At 42.4% G+C, this 27,707-nt stretch overlaps 1 protein-coding gene and 1 pseudogene across 1 annotated transcript in view; one reads left to right on the forward strand and one right to left on the reverse strand.

The window, feature by feature from the left end:
* PDE4D (phosphodiesterase 4D) overlaps positions 1 to 27,707 on the reverse strand; it is a 1,371,497-nt gene that overhangs the window by 1,265,638 nt on the left and 78,152 nt on the right. The window lies entirely within an intron of this gene.
* Positions 7,960 to 9,478, forward strand: LOC121154398 (annotated as a pseudogene).

The raw sequence follows: 27,707 nt of genomic DNA on the forward strand, positions 1-27,707 counted from the left end.
AAAGCCATTTGCACCAAAATTAACTTAAATTTTAATTCCCTTGTCCATGAACTTTCTGAAATCCCCTTGTATTTCACAGAAATATTTCCTGTCTCCTAAAATTATAGCATCATGAAGGAAGAATTTTTTTTATGTCTTGTTTACTGTTGGGTCTAAAGCCAAAGCTGGTTCCACACAGATGTATAGTAAAAGTGTGTTAACAAACAACTGAGTGAACCACTAACCCACCTCTTACCATGTTCACAGGGCAGCAACAAGGGATTCCCAGTCACAATGTCTGCTCTGAGCATCCAGGGCTACAGGTCAGGCTCTAACAACCATCACATCTATGCTAGTTTCCTGTAAGAAACCATCACAACTTTAGCAGGGTAAAGCACCACCACTTTACTACCTTGTGTTTCTGCAGATCACAAGCATGTCTCGGGTCTCAGTGGGCTAAGACCAAGATGCTCACAGGGGTGCATTTTCTTTCTAGAGTTCCTAGAGAAAACATCTTTTCACTTAGTCGTCTTTCTTTGTCATACCTCCACCTTCTTCTCCCTCCTTCTTAAACAATTACTCTGGGTCTACCTGGAAGATTTAGGATAACCTCCCTGCTTTAATTACTTCTATTTATTTTATTTTATTTTTCATGCTGCAATTTCATAGGCTCTGGGATTTTCCTTACCTCCTCCCAAACTACTTTCCCTGCCCACTGATTTTCCCTATATTATTACAATAATACAGTCCTTCATAAACAATAATAAGTCCAATATTCTGCTATTTAACTGTGACCTGACATTGCTGGTGCAGACAATGGCAGAGAGTCCAGCATCCTATCGTCAAGATACATTTAGCGGTTTAATTGGTAGTTCATCTTTGGTTTGGAAATATAGGCATACTGTATTGTATCTTTACATTTGGATGTGACAGTCTTTGCTACACAGTTACTATACATGCCCTTAAATTAAAAGCCATAAAACAAAATTAACAAGAGGAATAACTTTTAAAAGTTTACAGCATCATGAAGCTAAGTAACATGCTACTGAATAACCAACGTGTCGATGAAGAAATGAAAAAGAAAACAGAAAAGTTTCTTGGAGAAAATGATGCCACTGTGTGATCTATGAGTCAGTGAAGAATTTAATAAAAGAAAAGAACCCATTTTGAAGAAGTAAAAATAAAAACAAAAATATCAAAATCCATGGGTTGCAGCAAAAGCAGTATTGAAAGGGCTATTGATCCTGTATTTTGCATGAAGTTTGCCTTTCATCAGAGTCCTTTGGGGACTCACTTATTTCACTGAGCATAATGGTCTCTCATTGGAACCACTTGGTTGCAAATGGTAGAATTCCATTCTATTTCATGGCTGAGTAGTACTCCATGGAGTAGATGTATCACAGTTTCTTCATCCACTCATCTTTTGACAGGCACTAGGGTTGTTTCCATGTCTTTGCTATTGTAAATTGTACTGCTATATAAATACAGCATTACAAATCCCATTCTCATTGCAGATCTCATTTCTTTTGAGTGTGTTCCCAGAAATGAGATAGCTGGGTCATACGGAAGGTTTATGTTCAATTCTCTTAGCACTTTCCATACTGACTTCCATAGTGGCTGTACCTACTCCCACCAGCAGTGAAGGAGGGTACCTTTCTTCCCACATCCACACCAGCAGGTGTTGTTAGTAGAGCTCTGAGTGTAGACCAATCTGGAGTTAGGTGGAACCTCAATATATAAAACCCTTTTATAAGGTCATCTGATCTGCTGACTTTTAATTCCATCTTCAACCTTAATTCCCAATTTTCCTATAAACTAACCTATTTAAGAATGCTATGGATGAGGTGATCTGCCATGTCATCTTTTGAAACAAATCGCTAAGTGGTAAGACTTTCCCCATGTGGCAGGCAATTGGCACAGTGGCTAAGAGGCTACATCTCAAGGGGCCTTCATTCATGTCCCACTTCCACACCCCTATTTCTACTTCCTGCTGAGACATACCTGAGTGGTAGTAAATGTAACAAACATCCGGGTCCCTTCCACCCACAGGTGAGATACAGACTGAGTTCACAGCTCCAGGTTTGGGCATGACCCTGCCCTGTGTGCCGCAGACATGTACAGAATGAACCAGTGCATTGGAGTGCTAGCATGCTATCGTGCTCTCCCTCTCTCCACTCCACTGACTTTGCCAATAAATAAGCCTTAATGTTTTAAACACGTTTCTTCCTTCAACTTGGTAGCTGTGATTCTGATTGTCCAGATCCACAGTTGGTCCTGACACATCATGGCCCATCCATTAGTCCTTGATGTGGTTTCCTAGAAACTTCCCTAGACCAAGAGGCAGAAGGCTAACTCCCCTCAAGATCTTTTATGAAAATACTGTTCCTACAACCAGGAAGACCACATTAAAACTACTAACACTCCAACACTCCACAAAAAGTAAAAAAAAAAAAAAATCTCATTGACAAGTTTATTGTAAGATGAAACATGGTGAAATGTTAATCAAAGTTCTATAAACATCAAATGTCATACAGTGTAAAACATTATCACAGCAGAGATTGCTAACACTAAGGAGGTTGTGCATTTATCCCGACAGAATTGATTGCAGTGATCCTCAAAAGAAATGACATAAATAATGACTTGCATACTTGGCAAAAATCAAAGCTGCAATTTACTTCCTTTTGAAATACCACTCCCCGTCCAAGTCATACATTATCATGACCTAGTTTGTGGATGACCATATTGCTCAAACTAACCAATCGTAAATGTGAAGGTGATTTTATCTATTTGAAGCCTTTTGTACACTTTTCCTTAAATGCAACATTGGGAAAAAGTAATCTTGCATATACAATAGTTTGAGAAATAACCACTGTTGCTTTGTGTATATTTCCTTCTTGGTTCCTTAAGAGGGAAAATAATGTCTTTTGTAATACTGGTCTCCAGAGTGTTGAGTGGCAGAGATGTGAATATTTGTTACATTGATGAACGAGTCAAGATATTCATGATTAATCAGCAACCAATGAAATCCAGCTGCACATTAGGAACGTGTCCATGCTGATGATAAACAATCATAAATCCCTCTCCATCTTCATTTTCCAGTCTTATATTATTACCACCTTGAGGTTCCCAATTCCAAGGGGAAATCGATTTGCTAAGTCTCTGGCAAGAACTCTTATTTTGTTGAAGATAATTTATTTAACTAGGAAGTACTAGCTTCTGATTTACTTTCTTGGTCATCACTCTCATGATCAAATACTTCCTGAAGTTCCCCTAAGATTACTACAAGGAAGTCTTTGAGCTTCGTGTCCAAGAAAAAAAAAAGTGTAGATGTGCAACACATTTTAATTGAGCCCTTCCCCTGGTGAGGTACAACCACTCCTTATGGGGAGTCAGGAGGGAATTTCCATGAGCTGTACTTCTGGAAGTTGTACTTAGTAGATAATATTTGCTTGTGAACCTCCAGACCTCTGCTGAATAACGGTAGGAAGACTGCTCCCCTCATTGAAGTCATCAGGTATGTTCCAATAAATCAAAGACACACAAATCCCAAAACCTGATTTTGTGGGGCTCTAAGTACATCTAGTGTGAAACCCAACACATCAAATATGTCATAGGTTAGAAAAACTTTGTAAGATGACAGTGGGAGCCAGGCCATGGGTGATTCCACCTAGCTCACTTTACCAAGACAGAAAAAAGAATGTCCAAGTTAAGGAAGTCGTTGAGCCCAGACGATCTGTGGTCAGTACCTGAACCAGTGAGGTTCCGTGTTTTCCTCCTTGAAGCTATAAGATTCATGACAAGAATCTGCAGACAACCAACCCAGTGTAAGCAGAAAGCACTACTAAGTCAAAGGAAATAGTTGCATTTGGACTGAATTTCACTCAAAATATTTTTGGATTTGCAAGAGAAGATGAAAGTGGATTTGGCCATGTGAATTTTGCTGGCAACTGGGAGTTCATATGCAATAACCAATTCTGCAATAATAATATTTGCCCCACTCATAGAAGCTATCTCCAGATTCACTGAAACCTAATACTCCAAGTGTCGTACTTCAAATTATTTTTACTTTAGGTATCCATTGGACATTACAATGGCTAGGGGAAATCACAAACTCCTTGTGGTCAAGAATGGTTAGCTCATTTTCAATACCAGCCTACCATAGCTTCTGGTAAGAAAAAAAAAGTGTTCTTGTTAAAATACCCCTATTTCTCTATTAGAAAATTGCTATGCTTTGAATATATCACCCAGAAATTTAGATGTTGATAAACTAGATTCTAAAAATCATAGTTAATGATATTTCATGATAGAACTAAGGGAGGTAATTGGGATTACATTAGATGATAAGCATAGAGTGCCCAGAATAGCAGTAGCAGCTTGATAAGCGAAGGAAGGGAAACCCAAACAGGGCCCTTGCTCTGCTCCCACCAAGTAATGGCTTCTCCATGTGAGGATGCACTAAGAAGGCTCCCATTCAATGCTGGCATCATGCTCTCGTAATTAGCAGTCTCTCAACTCATAAGCCAAAGAAGCCTCAATTCTTAACCAATTACTGAGTGTATGGTGTTCGTTTACAGCAACAGAGAACAGACTTAGACAAGAACCAATTCACACATTGAAAAGGAGGCTTCATTAAACGTTTCGCTGATAGAGTTATGTTTCAGTTATCTATGCGCCTGTTACATTTTCTAAGTCTGGGTGTCATTTCAACTAAGAGACACTCATTTATTCCAGTTTAAGAGCCAAATGGAACTCTCCTTAGCAAAAAAAAAAAAAACTTTTCCTTCTGCTGATTTTTTTAAGTCACTTATTTACGTTATTCAAATCTATGTTTCTCCAACATTTTTAGCAAAATTCATTGTGTCAAGTGGAATCTTTCCTATAATTACAATATGAAGACTCTAAAGTATCCACACATGTAACATTTGGGGCAGAAATGTCCATTTTTCCTATCACAAGGTTGTTTAGGAAATTGGCTGCAAAAATGGAGGGATGGGCACTGTGGCACAGTGGAATAAGCTGTTGCAATTAATATCTGCATCCCCCAGCAGAGTACCAGTCTCAGCCTTGGATACGCTATTCCAAATCTAGCTTCCTATTAGCGTACCTGGGAAGGTACTGGAAAGTGACTCACTTACTTAGGCACCTGCCCCCCCCCCCCCGTGAAAGACTGGGATAGAGTTCCCAGCTTCTCACTTATGCCTGGACCAGACCTGGGTGTTGCAACCATTTTGGGAGTCATCCAGCACATGAAAGCCACCTATCTGGAAGTGCTCGTCTCTCCCTCTCTCTGCCTTTCTTTCTCTTTCTCCTGATCTGCCTTTCAAATACATAGTTTAATTAATTAGTTAAAAGAGTATAATTTATAGTGACAGCTCTTTCCCCTTCTTCAAAAGTTTCTTTCCAAAGCTTGACTTTTTTTAAACACTGAAATGACATTGTCATCACAACAGTGCTTACTTGATTTATTTTAAAATTAATTTAGGAATTGCGCTTGCATAAAGAACTTAGAACTTTGTAGATCTCACATGTTAAAGATGACAATTTGCTTCAATTATCTGTAGACTTACGCAAACATGATTCCATGTGTATTTTTAATAATATCATAAGCTCTTGCTGCAGTTTTAAGAAATAAACAGAGCTCTGTTCAATTAAAGGTAAAATCAGTGTCATCAGGTAGACTTAGGAACTCGAATTTGTGACTCCCCCTAATTTTTCCCAACAAATGCCAATAAATGCTAAGAACAAAGAAAGACTTTTAGAAACTAACCATAAGATTGTAAAGTCCTAAATGCCTTACAAATTCACAGCATTTAAGGTCTTTTTTTGTGTGAGAGAGTAGCAGCAAAGGGTTATACCTTGGCAGAGTCCATGAAATTCTGTAAATACCTAAGGTTTTCCACATTGTGCATTGGGGAAAACATTGTATTCAAAGCAAGAATTGATTTATAATTCCTCCAGGAAACAGCAGTCCTCTCATATCTTCACCCTGCAAACAGTTCCAACAGCTAGTGTTGTTGAAGAGTACACTGCCACTCCTAGAGCAACACCTAAGATCCTAGGCTTCATTAAGGGCTTGGACCTAAGATCTCCCCTACTGCTGAATCTCAACATGCAGATGCACTGGGGTCCTCCTAATCTAAATTCTAGCCCAGCAAACAAGTGCAAGGAAGTCTCAGAGATGCTGCACCTGAGTGATAGGAACGGTTGCACCAGAGGAAACAGGACAGCATAACTTGTTGAAAACCAGTCAACCAAAGACCGGTAATTATTCTGAAGTCTTTTTTTTAAAAAAAATGTAAAGTCTCTTTTAATTTTAGAAGCTTGACTTCTTTTATTGAAGACAGTTCATTCTACAACAATGGCTAATAATTAGATCTATTTATGCTGACAGTCTTTAGCTCCTCATAAAAGGCCATCTGTAACATTTTCATATTAAGGACTTTTTTTTTTCTACAAAGAACATTATTAACAATGTGAAATACCGAGGCTTTGGAAGGGAAGTGTAATCAAAGACCACAACATCAAATTCCATTATCACAGTGTCTGGTTTTGCCTCTGCTTTCTCCATTTAAACAGCAAGAACTAAAAGTAAATGCAGTGAGTAGTGAAGCATAAAGGATGGGGAAATGGAATTGCCGAGTTGGATTACAAACATCTCAAGAGCAGAGAATGTACCTTTTCTTTCTTTTTCTTTTTGTGTCTATCAAACAGTGCATAATCTGTATCATATTAACAGGTCAAGATCAAGAGGGGGAAAAAAAGCAGAAAAGCTTAACTCCCCTTCAGAATCCCCTTCCATCTGCTTTGCTGTCCTTGGCTTTACTTAGTTGCCCATTCTGTAAATTCCTGCCTCCTTACTTTGGCTGGGGTCAGATCTGATCAAACACTCCTATCACCCTTCCCATGCCAGCCCAATGTCATGCCAAGTTCACCATGTACAGTTAGTTGTACAGGTTGTTTACTGATCAAAGATTTCCACGTGGAATGGGCAAATAAGGGCCAAAACCCCACTTAGAATGAGAACCAGTTACTGATAGCCAGCTGGAAAGCTTCTCTGACAGTTCCATGGCCTGGCTGGAGAAAAACAGAGCTGTATGTTGTCACAGAGCTGTATCTATTCTGTGTCACACAAAAGCCTCATCCATTGCCCATGTTATCGAATTTTCACATGCAGTCTGCCCTCATCCCGGTCTATTTTCTTGAAACAAACTGGTTACATTTGAGTTTATTCTTGGGCCGTATCTTCTAAATAATGGACTCTGAAAGGTCAAGGAGGTAAAATGGCCCGGGAAAAGTCCTGGCCACATGTCGCTCATTGGTCTTCTCCCTCATCTTCTTGTTGCCCATAGCCTCCATAATGCAAGAAAGTTAGTCACGTCACGCAGGTATTTCATTTCAGAAAATCCAGCATCTCTGTCTGGCACTCTTAATCTGTTTCTCTCTCTCACTCACTCTCAGCCTCTCACTCAATCACTTGGTCACTCCCTCATGTTCCATGTTTGGCTCCTGTGCAAGAGGTCTAAAGGGTCCTGCCTTGAGCAAGGGTGCCCAGGCCAGCTCTGAATTGGCCAACAGGTAGAACTGTGTCTGCCTGGTCTTAGGTTTACTTCCATTGATTTACTGGTTGGCCCATTCAAGACAGGCATTTCCTTGCCTTGAAAACAGGAACCTTCAGGAGCCAGATTTGTGGAACTCAAGGAATTGGTGGGAGGTGGGGGAGGTGAGGAAGAAATAAAGCAGAAAACCGGATCCACTCCCATTCTGGCCATTAGCCCATTTTCGCGATGAAGGAGAGGTTCTTCAATTGCCCTGGCCTATTGTACCAGAATCTTATCATTCTCACTACTACACATAGGACTTAAACATGTGCATGTCTCTTGAAAATTGAAACCACTAGGAAGCATCTATTAGAATAGCTATTACCAAACAGGTGCATATCAAAAGGCTTCAAAAAGCTCATGGAGCTGTTCTTCCAGGAAAATGACGACTCCAGGGGTTGCCGCCAGCCGTGGTTCCTGCACCGGCTGTGGGGCCTGCAGAGGAAGCCAAGTGCCTGCCAGCCTCATGCCCCGCAGAACGTCCTTGCCGCCCCGCGGCTTCCAGCCCCAAGTTCCCAAGGACTTGGGGCAGCGGAGTTTGGTGGAGCTGCGGGAGATGTTGAAGCACCAGGAGAGACTTTTGCGTGATGAAAAATTCATTTGCAAATTGCCCGACAGAGGTCAAAAAGCGTTCGACAGTGTAGCCATACTGAAAGCTGCCATTCCCAGGACGTGATGAGGTTAGTGGAGTAAGTGAACTCTTTCATCCTGTTAGACTGTACGCTAAAGCAAAACGCAAATGCAGGTGTTGATGTGGACATAGACAAGACCCAAAATCCTGACGAGATACTTGATGCTTCATCCCTAGTTCCTGGCTCTTCTTCCATAGATACCATCAAGCCTCCGACAGCCTCACCTAAGCACGAACTTGTAACTCCTCACGCTGGTGATGAAGAGAGTCAACAGGCTGAGCCCCCCACGAACAGGTGCCCAGCTGCCAGTCCCAGGGTCAGGGTGCTGTCCTCCTCTGAAGCTGAGTCAAGTGGAAGACGCTTCCGGCAGCCTTGATAGTCTGTTTCTTTACATATTGCAAAAGATCACAATTTCAGACCAAGCTGAACACCCCTCTGAAGCAAGCACAAGGACTGAGAACTTGACGGCCTTTAGAAGCAGGACTCAGAGGAAGCCCCATTACATGGAAGTGCTGGAAATGCAAGCCAGAAATTCAATGCCAACAGCACAGAAATTTAAAACCAATGTATTACCCTCTCGGTAGAGTGAGTCACCTGGTCACCAGCGCAGGAGAGGCTCATGTGGCCTCAGAAGAGCAGCTGCGCAGGGACAAGCATCTTGATGACCTCACAGCGGCTCCATTTCTCCCACTTCACCATATGCCCACGCAGCTGCTCTCTATGGAGGAATCTATGACACTTCAGAAACAGCAGAAATAGAACTATAAGAGATGCCAGGCAAAGCTCACAGCACAAAAATTAGCTGAAAAAGCTGAATGTTAAGATGCAGAGTTATGGGCCCGGCGTGGTGGCGCAAGTGGTTAAGCCCTCGCCTTGCACGCCCCGGATCCCATATGGGCGCCAGTTCCCTTCCAGCCACCAGCCCCGCTTCCCTTCCAGCTCCCTGCCTGTGGCCCGGGAAAGCAGTCAGGACGGCCCAAAGCTTTGGGACCCTGCACCCGCGTGGGAGACCCGGAAGAGGCTCCTGGCTTCGGACTGGCATAGCATCGGCCGTTGCGCTCACTTGGGGAGTGAATCGTCAGACGGAAGATCTTCCTCTCTGTCTCTCCTCTCTGTATATCCGCCTTTCCAATAAAAAAAAATACTAAAAATAAATCTTTAAAAAAAAAAAAAAAGATGCAGAGTTACAATCCAGAAGGAGAGTTTTCGAGGCAGTATCGGGAAGTAAGGGATGAAGATGACGACCAATCCTCAGATGTTGAGTGCTGATGATGACCGTTGGGATCATATCTTAAATTTGTTAATGTCATTGTCTCACAGACTTCCTAGGTATCAAGATCAATGTCAGATGTTGTTGGGGAGAAAGAATTATGTGACGTTACCAAGGGTAGCTGCAAACAAAAGCCCAGTTTGTCTTTCAGAAGATGACCTTCATGTGCTTTAATATATGAATATTATGTCTATTCACACTGTATTAAAGTTTTGCAATATGTTGTGCATTGGACTGATATTTTAGTATACACTAGAAATTTTTTTTTCCTTTAAGCTAAATGAAAGCAGATAATATTGCTTTATTCTTTTACCTCTATCAAACAGTATTTATTACATCTTTTATTATGTCAATGAAATACTTCGTTATCTCAGGCACCTGAAGTAAATTAGGAAGACCTAGTTCCCTCCCTTTTTAAATAACAAAGGGATCAGTCTGGAGAATTATGTGCATGTTTGCATGGGTTATTGAGATACTGGATGTGAAATACCTAGAAAGAAACTCAGAAAATTCTTAAATGTTGTTTCCCTCTGTCTAACCTTGGGAAGAATGCTACTGTTCCCCTGATTAGCAATAAGCACATACTTGGAGCATGTGCTAGAAGGTGGAAGGTCTTTCTACTTGACCAGAATCGCCTGGAGTACTGTGAGATACGGGAACAGTCTAAGCCTGCTTAAGCTGTGTGCAAGGAGTAGCTCCAATGGGCTTCATCTGACTTGAGTTCATGGTCTCACTTCATAGCTTCACGTATAGGACATGGTTTAGTAAGGAAGCAAATAACTGTTTTTTCAAAGTTAAAATTGGATTATATTCTTTTTTGCTCCAAAGGGGCATATGCAAGTCATAGAAATCTGTTTCATAAATATGTATATAGACACAAAAGTACCATGTTCATGTCCTTTTAAGTGGTTATATGGCTGTTTCCAGAGAGTAACACCTATGTTACCAAAAAATATATATATATAGATATATTATTTGTCTAAAATGTTTGAGCTTTTAAAAGTGTTGGAAAACAAAATATTAATTAGAGCAACTTCAAAAAAAAAAAAAGCTCATGGAAATAAGTATCATGAAAAAGCCTTGCACATATTTCAGAAAATTTTGTTCCAAAATCAGCTTATATTTTAATTTCATTTTTAAGAAACTTTTTGAAGTACCCTCATGACATACAATTCAGCAATACCCCTTCTAGCTAACTATAGATCCAAAGGAAGTGAAATCAATATGCAAAAGACATTTCCATGCTCTCATGCTCACTGCACAATTCTCTACAGTAGATAAGAAATGGAATTGAGCCAAGGGCCCATCAACAAATACGTAAAGAAAACGTAATATATTTTTCATATTCACATATACCTAAACATATAAAAATACCATTTTTCCATTTTTAAAGAGAAAAAAAAAATCCTTGTTTACAACAGTGAGGATGGAGCTACCAAGCACACATTCAGTGAAATAAGCCAGACACAGAATGATGAATGCCACATGATCTCATTTACACATGTAATCTAAAAATGCTGAACTCACAGAGTAGAATGGTTACCAGGACCTGTGAGAAGGAGCAGGGGAGATGTCAGCCTCAGTGTCCAGGGCTTCGACTAGGCAGGAAGAAAAAAGTTCAAGAGCTCTACTATACAACTTGCTGACCACTGCTGACTGCAATTACTGTTTACTTGGAAATCCCGGAAATTAGATATTAAGTGTTCCAACCACAAATAAATTAATAGCGCAATTAACTAACTTTACTGAATCCTATTACTACATATACATTTCAAAACAAAATGCTGTGCTCTAAAAATGCAAATAAAGTTCATTTGTTAACTCAAAACACTTTTTTAAAAAATGTAATTCACATTTCCCAGACTTTCACTTCTCTGTAATTTTCATTTCTCAGGAATATCACAGGATGGTAGGAGTTCAGCCAAGGCCAGGACTGGAAGTCATGAGCACGACCCCCTTGCCTCTCATTGGAGCCTTATGTTATGATGCCCTCCATATAATTGCTATGTCTTTTGTCCACTCTTTTTCTATCACTCTGACCCCATGATCTGTTCTCCTCTGCTTCACACCTTGGTGATGTTGGCAAGGCACAAGAGAATCCCTTATAAAATAATTCAATCACTTTCTACTATGGGCATTGATGTACCTAATCTGTTTGTACGGAAAGTTCAACCTGTCTTGTGGTCAACCCAGGTAAACTCTCTCACAGCCATTTGAATTACACAGGCTCTTCTGCAATGGATAAAACATAGGAGCACACCAGGAAACCTAAACAGATTTGACAACAAATCCCATGGGTTCTGTTTTGAGAGTGGAAAGCATCATTCTTTGTCTATCTCCAATTTTCCTTAACTGAAACCAATGGCAAATTATCCCAGAGAGTTGGCTATCAGTGCCCAGCGGAGATGGTCACATATCTGTGAATTGATTTGAATCTCCAGAACTGTGTGTCTCATCATCTTTTAGGAAATTGGCTCAGGCTGCATTGATAACTTCTAATTACCGTATACTTGATCCACAATAAATACCAAGGCAGGCAGAGTACTCCTAGGAGCAGTAACGGTGGTTAAGAGTGGCTGCCACATTTACACACCTGCGCTACTTGGACAGACAACTGATTTCACTTTGGCTTAGCGAGTTCACTTGCAGAAGGGTGTTGACACTGGTTGGCACTGCCTGAGCCGCTGATGTTTTGACATCAAAGACAAGAGCAGGCCAGCTTGTAGAGGAACCCTTATGTGAGTTGCACAGTAAGTCACCGTATCAGGGAGTCAGCTGTTGAAGAGTACCTTGGAAGTCCATTAGTCGGACACAGCCCCACCTACTGCCCAAGCAGGATTCCCCTCCTACTACCCACACCTCATCAAGTCAATCGACCTCACTGGATCACTTCTCCAAAGAAGAAACCTATTTCACTTTGAAGAGACTCACTTTTCTATCTTCTCCAAAATCAGCCATTACAGTAATAGCTACAACTTAGAGTAAAACTTATGGATTTTCCATTTATGAATTTATTTGATCCTCACAGCATCCCAGTGACCTGGGAATTCTCACTATTCTTTTCCAAATAAAGAACAGACCCAGAGGGTGAAGAAACTTGCCCACAGTCCAATAGACCCTGGTCTGTTAAATCCTGCATGCTGTTTAACTCAATGCACTGTATTTCCTCATGGTGAGCCATCCGACTCCAAATGAATATGAGGCAAATATTTCAAAATTGCCATGTTAGGTTCCTGGAAATTATATAAATGAGGGAGAAAAGGGCTAATTGAAGCAACAGTTCAGCCTTATTGACATCATTGCTTATTTGCTTCTATTAGACCCATTCCAAGCCTGCACTACAACTGTGCTCTTATAGAGTAGATGCACTTCCAAGTCGAAGTTCTTGGAGTCTGACTATGAGAAGTCAGCAGAGAGGAGCAAGGGAATCATCGCAATAACAGTGGCCTACAGCAATTTTATAACTAAAAACTGAAGCAGGATGAATGTCATGTTTGTATCTTTCTTCTCCTACTTGAAATACACACCATTCGTAAATGGCTTAATAAAAACTACGATTTTAGGGCCCTTCATGGTAGCCTAGCAGCTAACATCCTCATTTTGCATGCACCAGGATCCCATATGGACTCCAGTTCTAATCCTGGCAGTCCCACTTCCCATCCAGCTTCCTGCTTGTGGCCTGGGAAAGCAGTGGAGAACGGCCCAAAGCCTTCAGACATTGCACCAGCATGGGAAACCCAGAAGAAACTCCTAGTACCTGGCTTTGGATTGGCTCAGCTCTGGCCATTAAGGCCACTTGGGGAGTAAATCATTGGACAGGAGATCTTCCTCTCTGTCTTTCTTCCTCTCTTACATATCTGACTTTCCAATAAAAATAAATAAATCTTTAAAAAAAAAAAGGAAAAGTAGATTTTAGTAAGAAGTAAATTTGAAGACTCAGAATAAGCCCTTTGGACATGAAACAACCGTAATATGGATGTATTGTGGCCTTACAACACCTGAACTTCAACCTATAGTTGGTGAATTTCTTCCCATATGCATGTTAATGAGAAACAGAGCCACTTCCTTCATGATAGTCAAACTAACCAGATTCTGGTTTTCCCAGCCCTACTAGCCAGCAGAGCAGAGACCATGATCTAGCCGTGGACAATCAGACACACCACCAGGGCTTCAGATCAGTTCCCATCAGGTCAGAGAACAAGGAGCGTTCACCCAGGGGATTGTGATGGGAGCAGCCAGACACCAGGTCTGCAACCTCAGCACAGAGCAGAAGCAGCATCCATGCTGAGCACCGACAGGGCCCCTGCGCGTTCCCTGTGCCATGTTCAGTAGTGGCAGAGTTATGGTTCCGCAGGCAAGCTCTGCGCTGTGGCTTCAGGTGGGGCTCCAGCAGCTCTGACGTACTTCTACCCGTAACCTCAGCCTGGTGCCCTCCAACTGACGGAGATGCCAGCAGATGCCTGCTATCTCTCAGGAAACTCCTTTGGAGCTCAAGCCAGCCACAGCTCCATTCAACCTCTTCCTTTGAGGATCCCCAATGGCTCCATGAGCTAAAAGGGCACATTTATGCTAAACCAGTACAATTGCAAGGGCAGCAGTCAGATCACAAACTCCTGCTAAATCCACCCCTGCATCGGAGGCTTCTGAAAACTCACCAGAAGGCCAGACTGTGGCCGTTGTTTGTGAACACATCATGTTGTGACCAATGCCTGAGAGATTCTCTTACTACAGCAGAGTGTGGAGCAGGGAGAGAGACAAGTGTGAGACTATGGTTCAAAGCTCTTCAATCATTTGCTTTTATGTTGAAATGTAAATCTTCTAAAATTCCACATGTGTGTCATAACACATAAATGTCTTCCGCAAGCATCCTACAACAAAATACACTGATTTATGGAGTTGAAAGCTAGAGTGATTGGCAGGGCAGGATGGAGAAATGAGGGCTGTGTGATGCACAAGTTTCTTTCTTTCATGGGAGAACTCTCAAAAGCACAAGCCTTCGAGATAAAACTTCCAATGCTCCTAGGCTATTCTAAAACAGAAACGGTCTTTGGAAACCCAGGTAGGCTGTGGTTCAGCAGGGATAGGGAATGGCCAGGCTGTGGGCCATACAAAAAAATCATTCGATCTGGAACTGCAAAGGCAATGCCAGATGGAACTCAAAATTCAGTAAATCTCTAGCAGGCTAATTTCTAAGCTAATAGTTTTATAGGTTATGTTATTATACTGAATATTGCTATAAATGCTCAAATGGCCCTTGATAGAAAGATTCCTACCCATTAACAGTTTGCATGGAACTTTATCTCTTACACACACACACACACACACACACACACACACACACACACACACCTTGCTTTATAACTGGGAAATGCATCGATACTATGTGACAAAAGCATTCAAGAGACACAAGAACATAGGAAACCTAAATTTCAAGGCGTGCTTCCGAGAAGAGACTATGAAAAGAGAGGATTCCTATTCCACACATGAGCAGAGTTCGGTATTGTTATTATTATACTTCCAACTACGTGACATAGACTCTTGAACACACATTTTGCACAATGGAAAATCTAAAGAAAGCAATGAAAATAAAGGCCAAAGGAAGAAAAGACCACATTTCAAGAGCATCCTTCTCCAGTCCACTCAATGGCTGCACCACAAGGAGTAAATTCTACCCATCCCAGTGTTAAGCTGACCATTCTGCTCTTGTCTTCAGAAGGGCACTGGAGCCTACCTCATCCTCCTGGCAAAAGCACTGAGCAGGCAGTGGTAATGACATGTGGACGGAAGTGATCATGCCACACTGATGTCATCAACAGCAACTGCAGCCCTCTGCAGGACCTCACCCCAGACCTCATTTCAGGAGTCTCTATGTTAAACACTAGCTCTGGCTAATGCTTCCTCTTCAAAGGTGCTTCCCAGGAAGCCCCAACTCTGCAGGAGCCCCTGCTGTTTTCTCAGGTCTGACAAAGGTGCTGCTTATTACAAAACACTGCTTCCATGAATGTGCATGCAGCACTCTCCTCTAGCGACAGAGAATATCTAGCCCAGTTCACTGTTCCACCCTGTTTGCTTCTCTGCAACATCTTAATGAGAAAACCAGAGAACCACCGTCTTCTTTAACCCTTTAAAATGAACAAAATGAGTGTCAAGAAGATCCAAACATGAGTTCCTACAAGTGAGCAAGAAAACACAGAATTAACTCCGCATCAACCAAGTGTAAAAGAAAGCGAGAGCCAACACAAAACTGAAATTGAAGTTTCGACAGCTGGAAAATATAACTAATGACTTCAGATGCTCTCTTTTGGAATAGATGATGAAAGGAGCCACTGGTGGCAATTATTTCTTTGTTCCTGAAATGTCTGAAAGTAACAATGATATGAGAACAATAATTCCATCCACAAACCCTGGAGCAAGGAACACTGAACTATAATAGAAAGCAATATCTGCAGAAACTCCTGGAGGTTGTGTGACATACTCAGAAAAAGAAGAGTGAATTTTGACATCCAAAGATCTTATGTTCAAATCTCAGCTGTGCTGCTTTGCCCTCTGAGTTTTCATTTTTTCATTGGTGTAAGAAAGATAATAAAGGTACAAGAAAGTGCCATGAGGTTTGCATGAACATGAACAAAAGGTCCTCTGTGGTGCCTGGCATACAGAAGGTGCCCAGTAATTGCTGCATTCCCTAACTCGCATACATGCACAAAGAGCCACTTCACCGCTAAGGGCTGTGAGCAGGGCCAGTTATACCAGACCCACAGCTTCCTGCAAGTCCATGGCTGAATCCTTGCATGCCTTGGAATGCCCTGGCATCATTTTCCACAGTATACACAAGTCTTCCCTGCTTAATCACCAGTGATGAAGGTCACGGTTAGAGTATTCAATTGGCTTCATTCCAGGCAACCTTATGTTGAGGTCTGACATGCAGTAAGAACTCCCGGGTGATTTTTCTAAGGCAGTTTGGGTTCAAACTATGAAACAGTCCATAAGACTCTTGCTGCTGATCAACCATTACATACATGGTGTAAGTAGATACCCCATGACTACATGGCACAGGTACCCCCTGCTTTTCAGGGCTATAATTCTTGCATTATCACCACACAAAGCCTCCCAACCCATATACCACACCATGCCTTCACTAGGAAATCTTATCTGCCTGGTGTTCCACCTATAGAATCACAAATCAAATCATTCCTGAGAAATCTATTCCCTCCCCTCTCCTTTATGTGAGTAGGAAAGCTAAGACCCCAAGGCACAGGGAAGGGATGCCAGGTTCAACAGAGTAAGTTTGGAGTCCAGAACCTCCAGCTCCCATGGCAGGGCTGTTTCCCTTAGATGAGAGGCTTGGCCGCTAAACTGCAACAATTGCACACAATAGCCTGGTGTAGTCCTTCTCTACAGTAATATCTGCTTTTAATGGGGACCTTTTACTAGACAGAATGAGTAATGCTTAAATTTCGAAACAGCAGCCAGCGCGTGTAGGAAGATATTTGAGAATGAATAACAGGCTTTGGACCTCCCCCAAATCATTTCCACCTCCACTCCCACGATATGTGCTGCAGATGAAAGAAAATATGAACCTCACTCCGCTTCCGCCTTACCCCAAATATCTACCAATTCAGCCAACGTTTGCTGAATACAAATGCACACAAGAGTCAGTGTTACAAGAGTAAAAGGACGACCCCCTTCTCTGTGCCAAGTATTACAAAGCACTCTATTCGCCATACCAGACTTAAATCTTACAGTAATCATCTGAAGCCAGTACCACATTCCCTCTTGCAGATAGAGAAAACGGAGATACTAGGACTTCAGTGAGTGCTCAAAGTCTTCGGGTCAGTAAGTAATGGGAGCTGGACTTGGAGCCCAGCTTGCTCTATGACTTTGGCTCTCCTGGATCCCATATCTCCAGCAGGTGCACAGTTGACCTTTGTCAGAGAAGTGTTGTGAAATTCCCATGTGAAAAACAGCATGGGAAGCCATCAGCATGGCACTTGGCATATAGTAAATGCTTTCTCTTTTAAGGTTAACCAGGACAAACCACTTTGTAACACTTTTGTTTAGCTTGGAGGAGACTGATTCTTTGGTCTGCAGTATTGCAATAGATGCCAATATGAATATATATAAATGGTACAGCTGATTTTAGCGTGAAATGGTCATTGTATTCAGACTGCCTGCAATTGTCAATGGATAGAAAAAAAAATATCTAAATGGGGTTTCTAGTTTCAACAGTCTAACCAAGCTACATGTGTTTTCCTAATACTTCTACATATCCAATTATTTTCTCTCACTCTTGCTCTCTCTCAACAGGGCTACATTCATTCTTCACTGAGTAGTACACAGGGAGTAGGTGCTGTTTAACAATACCGTGTTGGCTGCATGGCTACAGTTCATCAGAATGGAATGGTGAGCAATGATTATTTTGTTTAGAACAATGAGTTTGTTAACATGAGTGCAATTAAAACTCGAGAACCTCCCCCTTGGGATTGCACTATCCCTACTCAGGTGCCTACACAATCTCCATGATATCAGATCACCAAATGGGACTTCAAAGACATGCAACTTCCAGAAAAGCACTGTCTATCAGCATTGCATGTTGACACAGGTGCTCTTTCTGTCTATTACACCAAAGACCACAGCCACCAATCACATGCAGCAACTGAGTACTTCTAGCAGAATGATATGGGTGAAGAGCAGGAGTTCTCATTTTAATATTGCTTCATGTAAGTGACCACATATTCCTGGAGATCGTCCCATTAACACTGTAACTGAGAAGCTGACAACAGGCAAAGTGATTTAAGGCATTTGCAGTGAAAGCTCAGTAACTTCACGTGGTAGTTTCCTGTTCTTTAAATGCCACAGAAACAAATGGCACCAAGAAGGCTTGGACAAGATTGGAAAGAGACCAATGTCTGGGGTGTTGTTCCTCTCTCTGCTCCTTGACCTCCTTCACAAAGAATATGGGCTATCATCAGGAATCACAGAATGAAGAACAGGAAAAAGTCTTTACACCATCTTGTTGGACAGCAGGAAGCTGGAGCTCAAAGGTGAAGCTATCCTGAGAAGCGGTCTACCCAGTTCCAGCTGACCCTGGCTGACATCTCTCAGCTCTCGCTCCTGATGACCTGCAGGCAAAGGATGTATTCAGGGGCTACAGGAGCACAAAGGAGAGGATTCTCCAAAAACCCTCATGAAAAATGAAGCTGAAAGACTTTTTTTTTCTAGTTCAAATCAAAATCCAAACATAGGTTTTTCCCATTATGTGCATTTCCCACAAACTTTTTTGAAGATATTCTCCTATATTAAAAGAAAGGGAATAAGCACCCCGTCAGGAATGGGCATCCCATCAAAACTTACAGCTCTACGTGTAGCCGAGCAAGAACATGCTACCTAACCTTTCAGATTTCCCCCAAAATGCAAAATAAATGATTAAATAAAGTCTGCAGCCTTTAGTTTAATTTATTTCTCCTCACCTCTAACTTTCCCCTGTCCCAGCTACCAGGAACATTGGCCATATTATAAAAGTCATGGAACTTTGGAAATTTGTTTAAACTATGGAAGAATTTACCCCTAATAAGTGGGATCGGGGCCCTTCAAGACACAACGACACTGGCCCTACCTAGTGTCCCTTAAACAATTCCACATAGGTGGTCACCCACTATTTCCACCTGAAATCTAGCCAACAGTATATCTACACTAACATAACATAACAACAACCAAAACAAAACAGCAAACAGCCCCTTATTTACAAACATTCAGACAGCAGTGGATTGCTTATTTAATTACCAATAGAGTGACCCACAGCCATTTGGAGAGGAGTGTTGTCCCAAAATTAGTTGATACCTTCCTAACATTCCATATCATTTATTAAGGACACTGGAATCTCAAAACACTCTTGCTGGGCAGGGATTTAAAGATCATACGTTATGAATGTTAAGTATCTTGCTCAAGAACATAAAGGAGGACTGGAAATGGAACAGAAATTCAACAGCAAGTTGGGTGACAAAGCCTGCATGCTTTCTCCACCACATCCTGATCCTTTCTCACTGAACCGATTAAACCCAGGGCAGCTCCTGGCTCTTTCCAACAAACCTTGGTGGCTGTCCGAGCTCCAAGTCCTCTTGTACTTTTTTTTTAAATTGTACTTTCATCCTTAGCCAGTAACATGAGTTCTATTTCAATCACTAAAGAAATAATCAGACATACTCTAGTAATTATGACACTGATAAGCTCTGCATCCTGAGTCCAGCTTTCTGTTAGTGTAGACCCTCAGAGGCAGTGGTGATGTCTTAAGGAATTGGGATCTGGCACAAAAATGGCAGACTTTAACTAAATTCCCAGCTCCCGGGTTCCACCCAGCCAGCCCAACCATCACCTCTTTGGAAAGAATCAACAAATGGAAAACCTTTTTCTTTATTTCTTTCTTCCTTTCTCTCTCGCTCTTTCTCTCTCTCTCCCTCCCTCCCTCCCTTTCTCTCCATGCACGTCTGCACACATACATATGTATATCTATCCAATAAGTAAAAATCAAACATCAATGAAACAGAGCTCTTGCTACACCCAAAATAACAACAAAATACAATTTCACATCTGTAGGTCCAAAATAATTGCTACCTGTCAACAGCACCATGACTTGACAGGTTAATCCTCTGCCTATAAATGCTGCCATCCCATAGGGCACCGTTTTGTGTTCTGGCTGCTTCATTTCCAGTCCAGCAATCTGCTTATGACCCAGAAAAGCAGCAGAAAATACTAGGGACCCTGCACCCACATGGGAGATCCAGAATAAGCTCCTGGGCCCTGGCTTCAGGTCAGCTCTGGCCATTGCAGCCATTTGGGGAGTCATTGGATGGAAGATCTTTCTGTCTCTCTTTCTCTCAAATCAATCATTTTTTTTATTTATTAAAAAAAAACACTGTCTGTGTATCACTACTTGAAGTACTGGACTCTTTCATGGATAACTTTTTTTTGTTGTTGTTGTTGTTTACATTGTATTATGTGGTACAGTTTTATAGGCGCTGGGGATTCCCCCCACCCCTCCCATACCCCTCCCCCCGTGGTGGATTCCTCCACCTTGCTGCAAAACCATAGTTCAAGTTCAGTTGAGATTCATTCCTTGCAAACACATGCCTAGCATAAAGTTCAGCGTCTTATTGTCCAGATAAGTTCAGTGGCCTCTTGGGGAGACCTTCTCTGGTCTGAAGGTAGGGCTAACAGAGTAAAGATCCGGTCATATAAAATCCCCAACAAAACCTCAGTATCAATATACAACATTATGGAATTAATTGACATAGTATTGGGTAAACAATATGTTAAAGATAATGCAAGTTCCTTAACTTATTTTTAACACTGGAATAAGTAGAACCACTGGACTCAGCGCTCCAGCCATGGGAAGAATCATAGGATCTGTGGTCTGACACAAGTGGAACGCATGTGTCAGAACATGCAGTGGACAGCATGCCCAGATGCACATGGAGGATATGGCGGCACACTGGGGCCTGCAGAGGACATTTGGTACTATAGAAGAGAAACAAGAGCAGAACAAATTGGACAACTACCCCGGTCAAGTGTTGACAGAAAATATCTGAGGGAATGGAGACTCTAAGGTGGACAATGTCAGCCTATGGATCTTGGAAGGATTTCCTCATCCTTGGATCACCAAGACTGACAGCACTTCAGAACTATCAAAACCATTTGAGTAGAAACCTCAGAGAATGTTCCACATCAGAAACCCCGGGATGACATCAGATGGCTACTGTTCCCCAACCAGGCCACAGGTACTAAGGTGATTGGGAGGCTGGGTGTGGCTTATCACCTTATCTCCGCCTTCCCCCAGATACAGGAAGAAGAAAAAGAAAAATTGAAAACAATGGTCTCACCCACATTCCACTAATCCTCAAACCTTCCAATCCTGATCAACCACGTAAACATCATAAAAAATTAAATAAAATGAAATTTAAAAAACTGGAGAAACGAGCAGGACTCAGACTACATGTTATCCTGAATGTATGTACCATCCCAAACTCCTTCAGCTCTAAGATACAAACCCTCGATACACTATTTATAACAGTCATAAACTCGACTGCCTGCGATGCCACTTCAACAGTGATTAATGGACAGAATCCAGGATGTCTAATATTGTCGCTCCTGGTGGCAAATTGATATATAGTCCTCAACAAATTCCATTTGAGCTCATGATTTCCCTATAAATGTGTTTCTGGACAGCTGATACATTCCTAAATCCTAGGCAAAATTTATGATCACACTGCAGGATCTGATTATTGTATAGGAGCTTAATGTAAAATTCCCCTAATAATAATATTCTGACTGCATTTCTTTAGTTTCTTTCCAGCTGCTTAGTTCTCGGCCTTATAATATCAGGCTTTTTAAAGAAGATTAATTTCCACTTTCTTTCCATTAACTATGGGAATAAAAAATAACAGCTGTTAAGAAAACTGGACTAGTTGGACACAATTAGCTAAGATTCATCCATGTTCTTTTGTTTCAATTTTGTTGAAACAAATGGACATAAAGATTGCTTTGCAGAGTCAAAATTTTGTCCCAGAATTTTGCCTGCTCCCTTACTTACAAGAGCCAAAAACAAGGACTTGATGAATTAGTAATTGGCATTGAAATTAAGATAGAGATAAGGAAGCAAAATGTTAGGGGAAGGAAAGTAGTTAAAGTTAATGGGCTGGAAGAGGGAAATGAGCATATGTTTGAAAAATTCTGATGAAGGAAGACTTCACCAAGATGGTAGAAAGGGAATTTAATGATAAACTTAAGATGGAGCACAAACAGTTGAAATTCATGCATCTGGTCCCATGGTTCAATGGCCAAATCCTCACCTTGCACGCACCAGGATCCCCTATAGGTGCTAGTTGGTGGCCAGGGAAAGAAGTAGATGATGGCCCAAAGTCTTGAGATCCTGCACCCACGTGGGAGACCTGGAAGAATCTCCTGGCTCCTGGCTTCAGATTAGCTCAGTTCTGGCCATTACAGCCATTTGGAGAGTGAACCAGCAAATGGAAAATTTTTCTCTCCTCTCTGTAAGTATGATCTGCCTTTCCAATAGAAAGAAGTAAATCTTTTAAAAAGAAATCAATGCATCTAAGGGACCTTCAAAAATTTCATGAAGATGTATATGATGCATGCATTCCAAATTTATTTTGCACCAATTTTTTTCATGCCACTTTTCTAAAAATGGTTTGAGGTCACCCCATATTTGAAAGGACCTTTACCTATGCTATCAGGACAATTAAGTGCTTTAAATGTTTGTTGGCCAGTTCTCAGTTCCTGATCATATCAGAGTTAAGAGAACCCTGACTTGACCAAAAAGGGTGCAGAGGGTCAGAGTTCATGAATGGCAGATGGAGCCTGGATCCTCATCACAGTCCAGGGCCAGCTCCCTCCTGGAGTATATGCAACCTGTGCTACCAAGCTCCAGTGTGCTCAGACACTCCACCTGTTGAGAAATGGGAACTACATCATTACTCTCACAAATGGGGAGGATGGGCATTGTGACCCCACAACCAGATAAGGAAAACGAAGTGAGACCGGGTGACCCCCTAGGTTGGTCATAAAAACAATGCAGCCTGAGTCTGTCGTCTTTGCTAGAACACGTGAGTTTGGAATTTTGAGCTCTGCAGCCTATGTCTGACAAACCTGAGACTGCCAGGTTCAGAGAAAACCAAGCCATGTGCAGCCATCCTGGTCACCAGACATGCAGATAAGAGACTTCCAGTTGACCTTATCCCTCAGCATCAAGATTTCCTTGCCTCACAGGTCTACAGAGCTGCAGCAGGATCAATGTGGTCCTGGCAACCAACCCATCACTGACTTTCTGATCTGCAGTCTCTTACCCACACATGAGAAAATGGTCCTTCTATGCTGCCAAAGCCCGAGGCAATCGGCAGCCCAGCAGTTGTCACCACAGCAAAGCCTCTTGTTCCCTGCTCACATCTAATATCTCTCTGTGGAAGCAGCCATCCTGAAATAAGTCATTACCACTTAGATGCAGTTTCAAATCTCCTGGTTCCAACAGAACTTTCTTTTTGTTTTTAAAGATTTATGCTTGCATTTGTTTATTTGCAAGGCAGAGAATTAAATGAGAAGGGGAGGAAGATGGGGGGAGGAAGAAGAGGAGATCTTCCATTTGCTTGTTCATTCCTAAACAGCCACAACAATCAGTTCTGACTCAGGCTGAAGCCAGGGGCCGGGACACTAGTCTGGATCTCCAAGTTTATAAGAGGGCCCAAGCACCTGGTCTATCTTCCACTGCTTTCCCAGATGCTTGGAGAGGAAGCTAGATAGAAGCAAAGAAATCTGGGCTTCAAACTGGCACTCCAGTTTGGGACGCCAGCATTATAAGCAACATCCCCTCGACACTATGCCACACACCTGCCTCTCCAGTGAAATGTTCTGCCTAAGTTGTTGCTGATAGAGGTCTGAAGTATTCAGCTCACTGCTTGACAATCACTTCCTTCTTTCAGGAGTTAAATATGTGGCTTCCCCTCTCTCAATCAGCTAACTTCTGGAAATGTATCTTCTCTAGAAAGGTTGCTGGGTTGTCATTATCCCTCACCCATCCTGATTCCCACCACCAATAACCACAGTTGTACCCACGGACTGTCTAAATATCATAACCATGTGGGAGAAACTTGGATCATGATATCTGCCTTCAATGCTCTTCAGAGTATTCCACCTGCTGGCTGGCACTACCGAAACAGAATGAAGTAACAAACAGATTCATTCTCACTGCTCCACTGTATGTAATGGGATTATAGAAACACTGTTTCTGTGCTTACACAAAATATGCTCTCTCTATGCACAAACACAATCCAGTATTAATGATAATGATGATCTCTTATGTCTTTAATAATGTAATATTCATCCACTCAACTGAGTTCTCTAGGTGCCAGGCCCTATGCACACCTTCAAAGGAATAGCAAGGAAAAACAGAGACAGAGTCCTCAACGTTATAATGTTGCAGGGTAAAGGACCAATAAATGGGCAAAATTTTTTAAATTGTGACTTTTGGAGGGAAAAAAGGAAATAAAGTGGATGATGCAACCTGGAAAGTCACTGCAAATAAGAAGGGCCACCATGGTTAGCGTGGCCAACAGGTGGCAGCATTTAAGGGCAGTCCTAAGGATCACTGGCCAACTGAACAAAAATACAGGGAGCAGGGCTTTGGGTGACAGAAAAGCAATTACAAAAGTTGCAAGACAAGAACAATCCTTTCATGTTCCTGGAACAGAAAGGCTTACGTGACCAGAAAGATGGGAGAAAGGAACGTGGGAGAAATAGTAGGTGTTACAATGTCAAACGTACAGTTACTCCAAAAACCATCCAATGTCTTTGGGTCCTTTTTCTCCAAAACTATAAGCCCTCCAAGGGAAATAACACCTCTAAATGGCAATTATCTGGGCTAATAGTTACTGAATCATTATCATCATGATAGTAATGCTTAGGAACTGACATGCCCATGTGAGTGCTGGTTCCAATCCCAGCTGCTCTACTAGATCCAGCTCCCTGCTAATGCACTTGGAAAACCAGCAGCACATGGGCCAATCTTTAAAAAAAAAATAGTGGGCCTGGCGTGGTGGCCTAGTGGCTAAAATCCTTGCCTTAAACATGCATCAGGATCCCATATGGTCACTGGTTCTAATCCCAGCGGCCCCACTTCCCATCCAGCTCCCCATTTGTGGCCTGGGAAAACAGTCAAGGATGGCCCAAAACCTTGAGACCCTGCACCTGCATGGGAGACCTGGAGGAACTCCTGGCCCCTGGCTTCAGATCGGCACAGTACTTGCCATTGCGCTCACTTAGGGAATGAATCATCGGATGGAAGATCTTCCTCTCTGTATAACTGCCTTTCCAATAAAAAAAATATATAAATCTTTTTAAAAATAGTAATGTATGTTATTTATGTGCTTACTTTTGAGTAATATTCTGCAAATGTTGCTATATCTTTTTTTTTAATTTTATGGCACAATTCCATGTTGTTGCTTTTCAGGTATATGCTTAGGACCAAAAAAAAAAAAAAAAGGTAAGTATCTGACACTTTAGCACATTTTCTGTTACTATAACCAATATCTGAACCTGGATGTTTTATAAACTGAGCAGGTTTATTTGGATCACAGTTTCAGATCCTGAAAACACAACAGCCTCAGCAGCATGGCGTGTCATGCAAAACACCTTGACTACGTCACAGCACGGCAGACAAGCATCACAGGCTGAGTTTGCATGGTGAGACAGGAGGTCAGCAAGATTCAGGAGCCAGGTCTGCTCCTTTTACAATAACCCTCTCCAGGTAGCTAACCAGGGATCATAAGAATCACATACTGCCTTCTTAAGACAGTAGACCTTCACGTCATTCATCCCTTTTCCCTCGGCCCCAGCCTGAAAGGTTCCACGTTGCCAAACTTTCAGCACGTGAAGCTTTTGTGAAACTCAAGTTCTATGCAAACCATAGCACACAAAAGAGCCTTGTGCAATCACTTCCAACAGACCTTGGTTCAGGAAGAAAGCTGAAGAGCTCTTATCCTCTTATCACCTGTCACATAGAGGTATGTGGCATGGAAGAGTGAGGAAGCCGCTCTCTCTTCCTCATCACAGGGAATGAAAAACAGGGAGAAGGAAAAACAGGGAATGAGCAGGGCAGTTCAAAATGAGTGTCTTCAAACGCCAAGGAGAAGAAGTGAACCAGAGGTCTGTGGGGCATCTGACCGCGTTCCAGTGCAGGACTCTAGAAAAACCGAGCCCTGCAGCCTGCCCAAGAGCAACAGAACCTTGGAGGTAGCTAGGCAAAGGCAAGCCTTGAAGGTTAGCTTTTCTGAGCTTGGTTCCCTATGGGCCACCATCACGTGGGGCTGGCAGTGGCACTGGACTCAGGAACAGGAAAGGGAAGAAATCAGAAAGCAGCTGAGCCAAGAGTCTGAACCCCAGCCAGGTGAGGGGTGACATGATGTTCAAGCCAACATGGGGCATAGAGAATCCATCCACGGCTGGGCGTCTGGTTCTCAAATAGGACCAGGTTTCAAGAAGGCATTGCACACACTGAGAGTGTGATGCTATCCAGATGGCAAAGGAGGCTGCCAGGCCCTAACCAGTACATTCCACGAGAGACTGTCTTAGATCCCAGGAGGGAGCACCCAGAGGCCAGGGTGCCACCTGGAGGCCAAAGTGCATCTGAGAGGACAAGGGAACTAGTGGACAACCATACCTTGGGCCAGAACCTGCTCTCCCCCAAAAACCTGCTCATGACCCTTCCCTCCCCCCACATACCCAGACTCCATCTTGGAGAGGAGCCTGGGAAAGCTTGGGATGCTAAGAGACCAGAGAGTCTGACTGTGTGCTCCTCAAGACGGGGCCTTGACCTAAAATCAATGTATCAAGCTAGGACTGAAAGCAATGTGGACATTTAATTACTCATCAGCCAGAGTTGACTCAGGAGGAAGATCACATCCATTACAGTCAAAGCTGCGAAGCTGTTTGGTCTCTCACCCTTCGGGATGAGACATGAACGAACTGTGTGACTCAGTTTGCATCCTTGCAAGCTTTAGCTCATGTATGCCTCACAACAAACCTATGAAATGATGCTAGCTCTCTGCAAGGAGGAGGACCAGTCTCAGGTTAAAGCAGCTTGCTGAAGAGTGTGCCATGCCTGAGTGATGGAGTCAGCAAGCATTTGCATGCCTATGCTTTGTAGATGCTGCCTCCACTGTCCTGGTGGTTGCTTTCTGATAACATCATGACAATGAGTCTCCAAAAGCCATATTTATTTATTCAGGGGCACTCACAAGGTTCTTACCACAGGGAAGACTGTTCCTAATGCTTTGCAGATAGGAGTTCATTTGATTTTCTTCAAAACCATGGGAGGGGCTGGAGTGGTAGTGTAGCAAATTAAACTGTCAGCTGTGACAGTATCCCATAGGGGAGCTGTTTCGGATCTGGCTCCCCCACTTCCAACTAAGCTCCTGACTAACACACCTGGAAAAGCAGCAGAATATGGGCTGCACCCCATCTCACGAAGCTCCTGGTTCCTAGCTTCTGCCTGGGCCCACCCCAGCCATACTAGCCATTTGAGGAGTGAATCAGCAGAAGGAATCTCTCTCTCTCTCCCTCTCTCTCTCTGCCCCGCCTCTCTCACCTACTGTCTCTGTTACTCTGCCTCTGAAATAACAAATTAACCTTTTTTGAACAATGAGATGGTTAAGCTAAATAAATATC

Source organism: Ochotona curzoniae, unplaced genomic scaffold (genome assembly GCF_017591425.1).
Source record: "Ochotona curzoniae isolate NIBS_2020 unplaced genomic scaffold, NIBS_Ocur_1.0 contig_2754, whole genome shotgun sequence".
NCBI lineage: Eukaryota > Metazoa > Chordata > Mammalia > Lagomorpha > Ochotonidae > Ochotona > Ochotona curzoniae.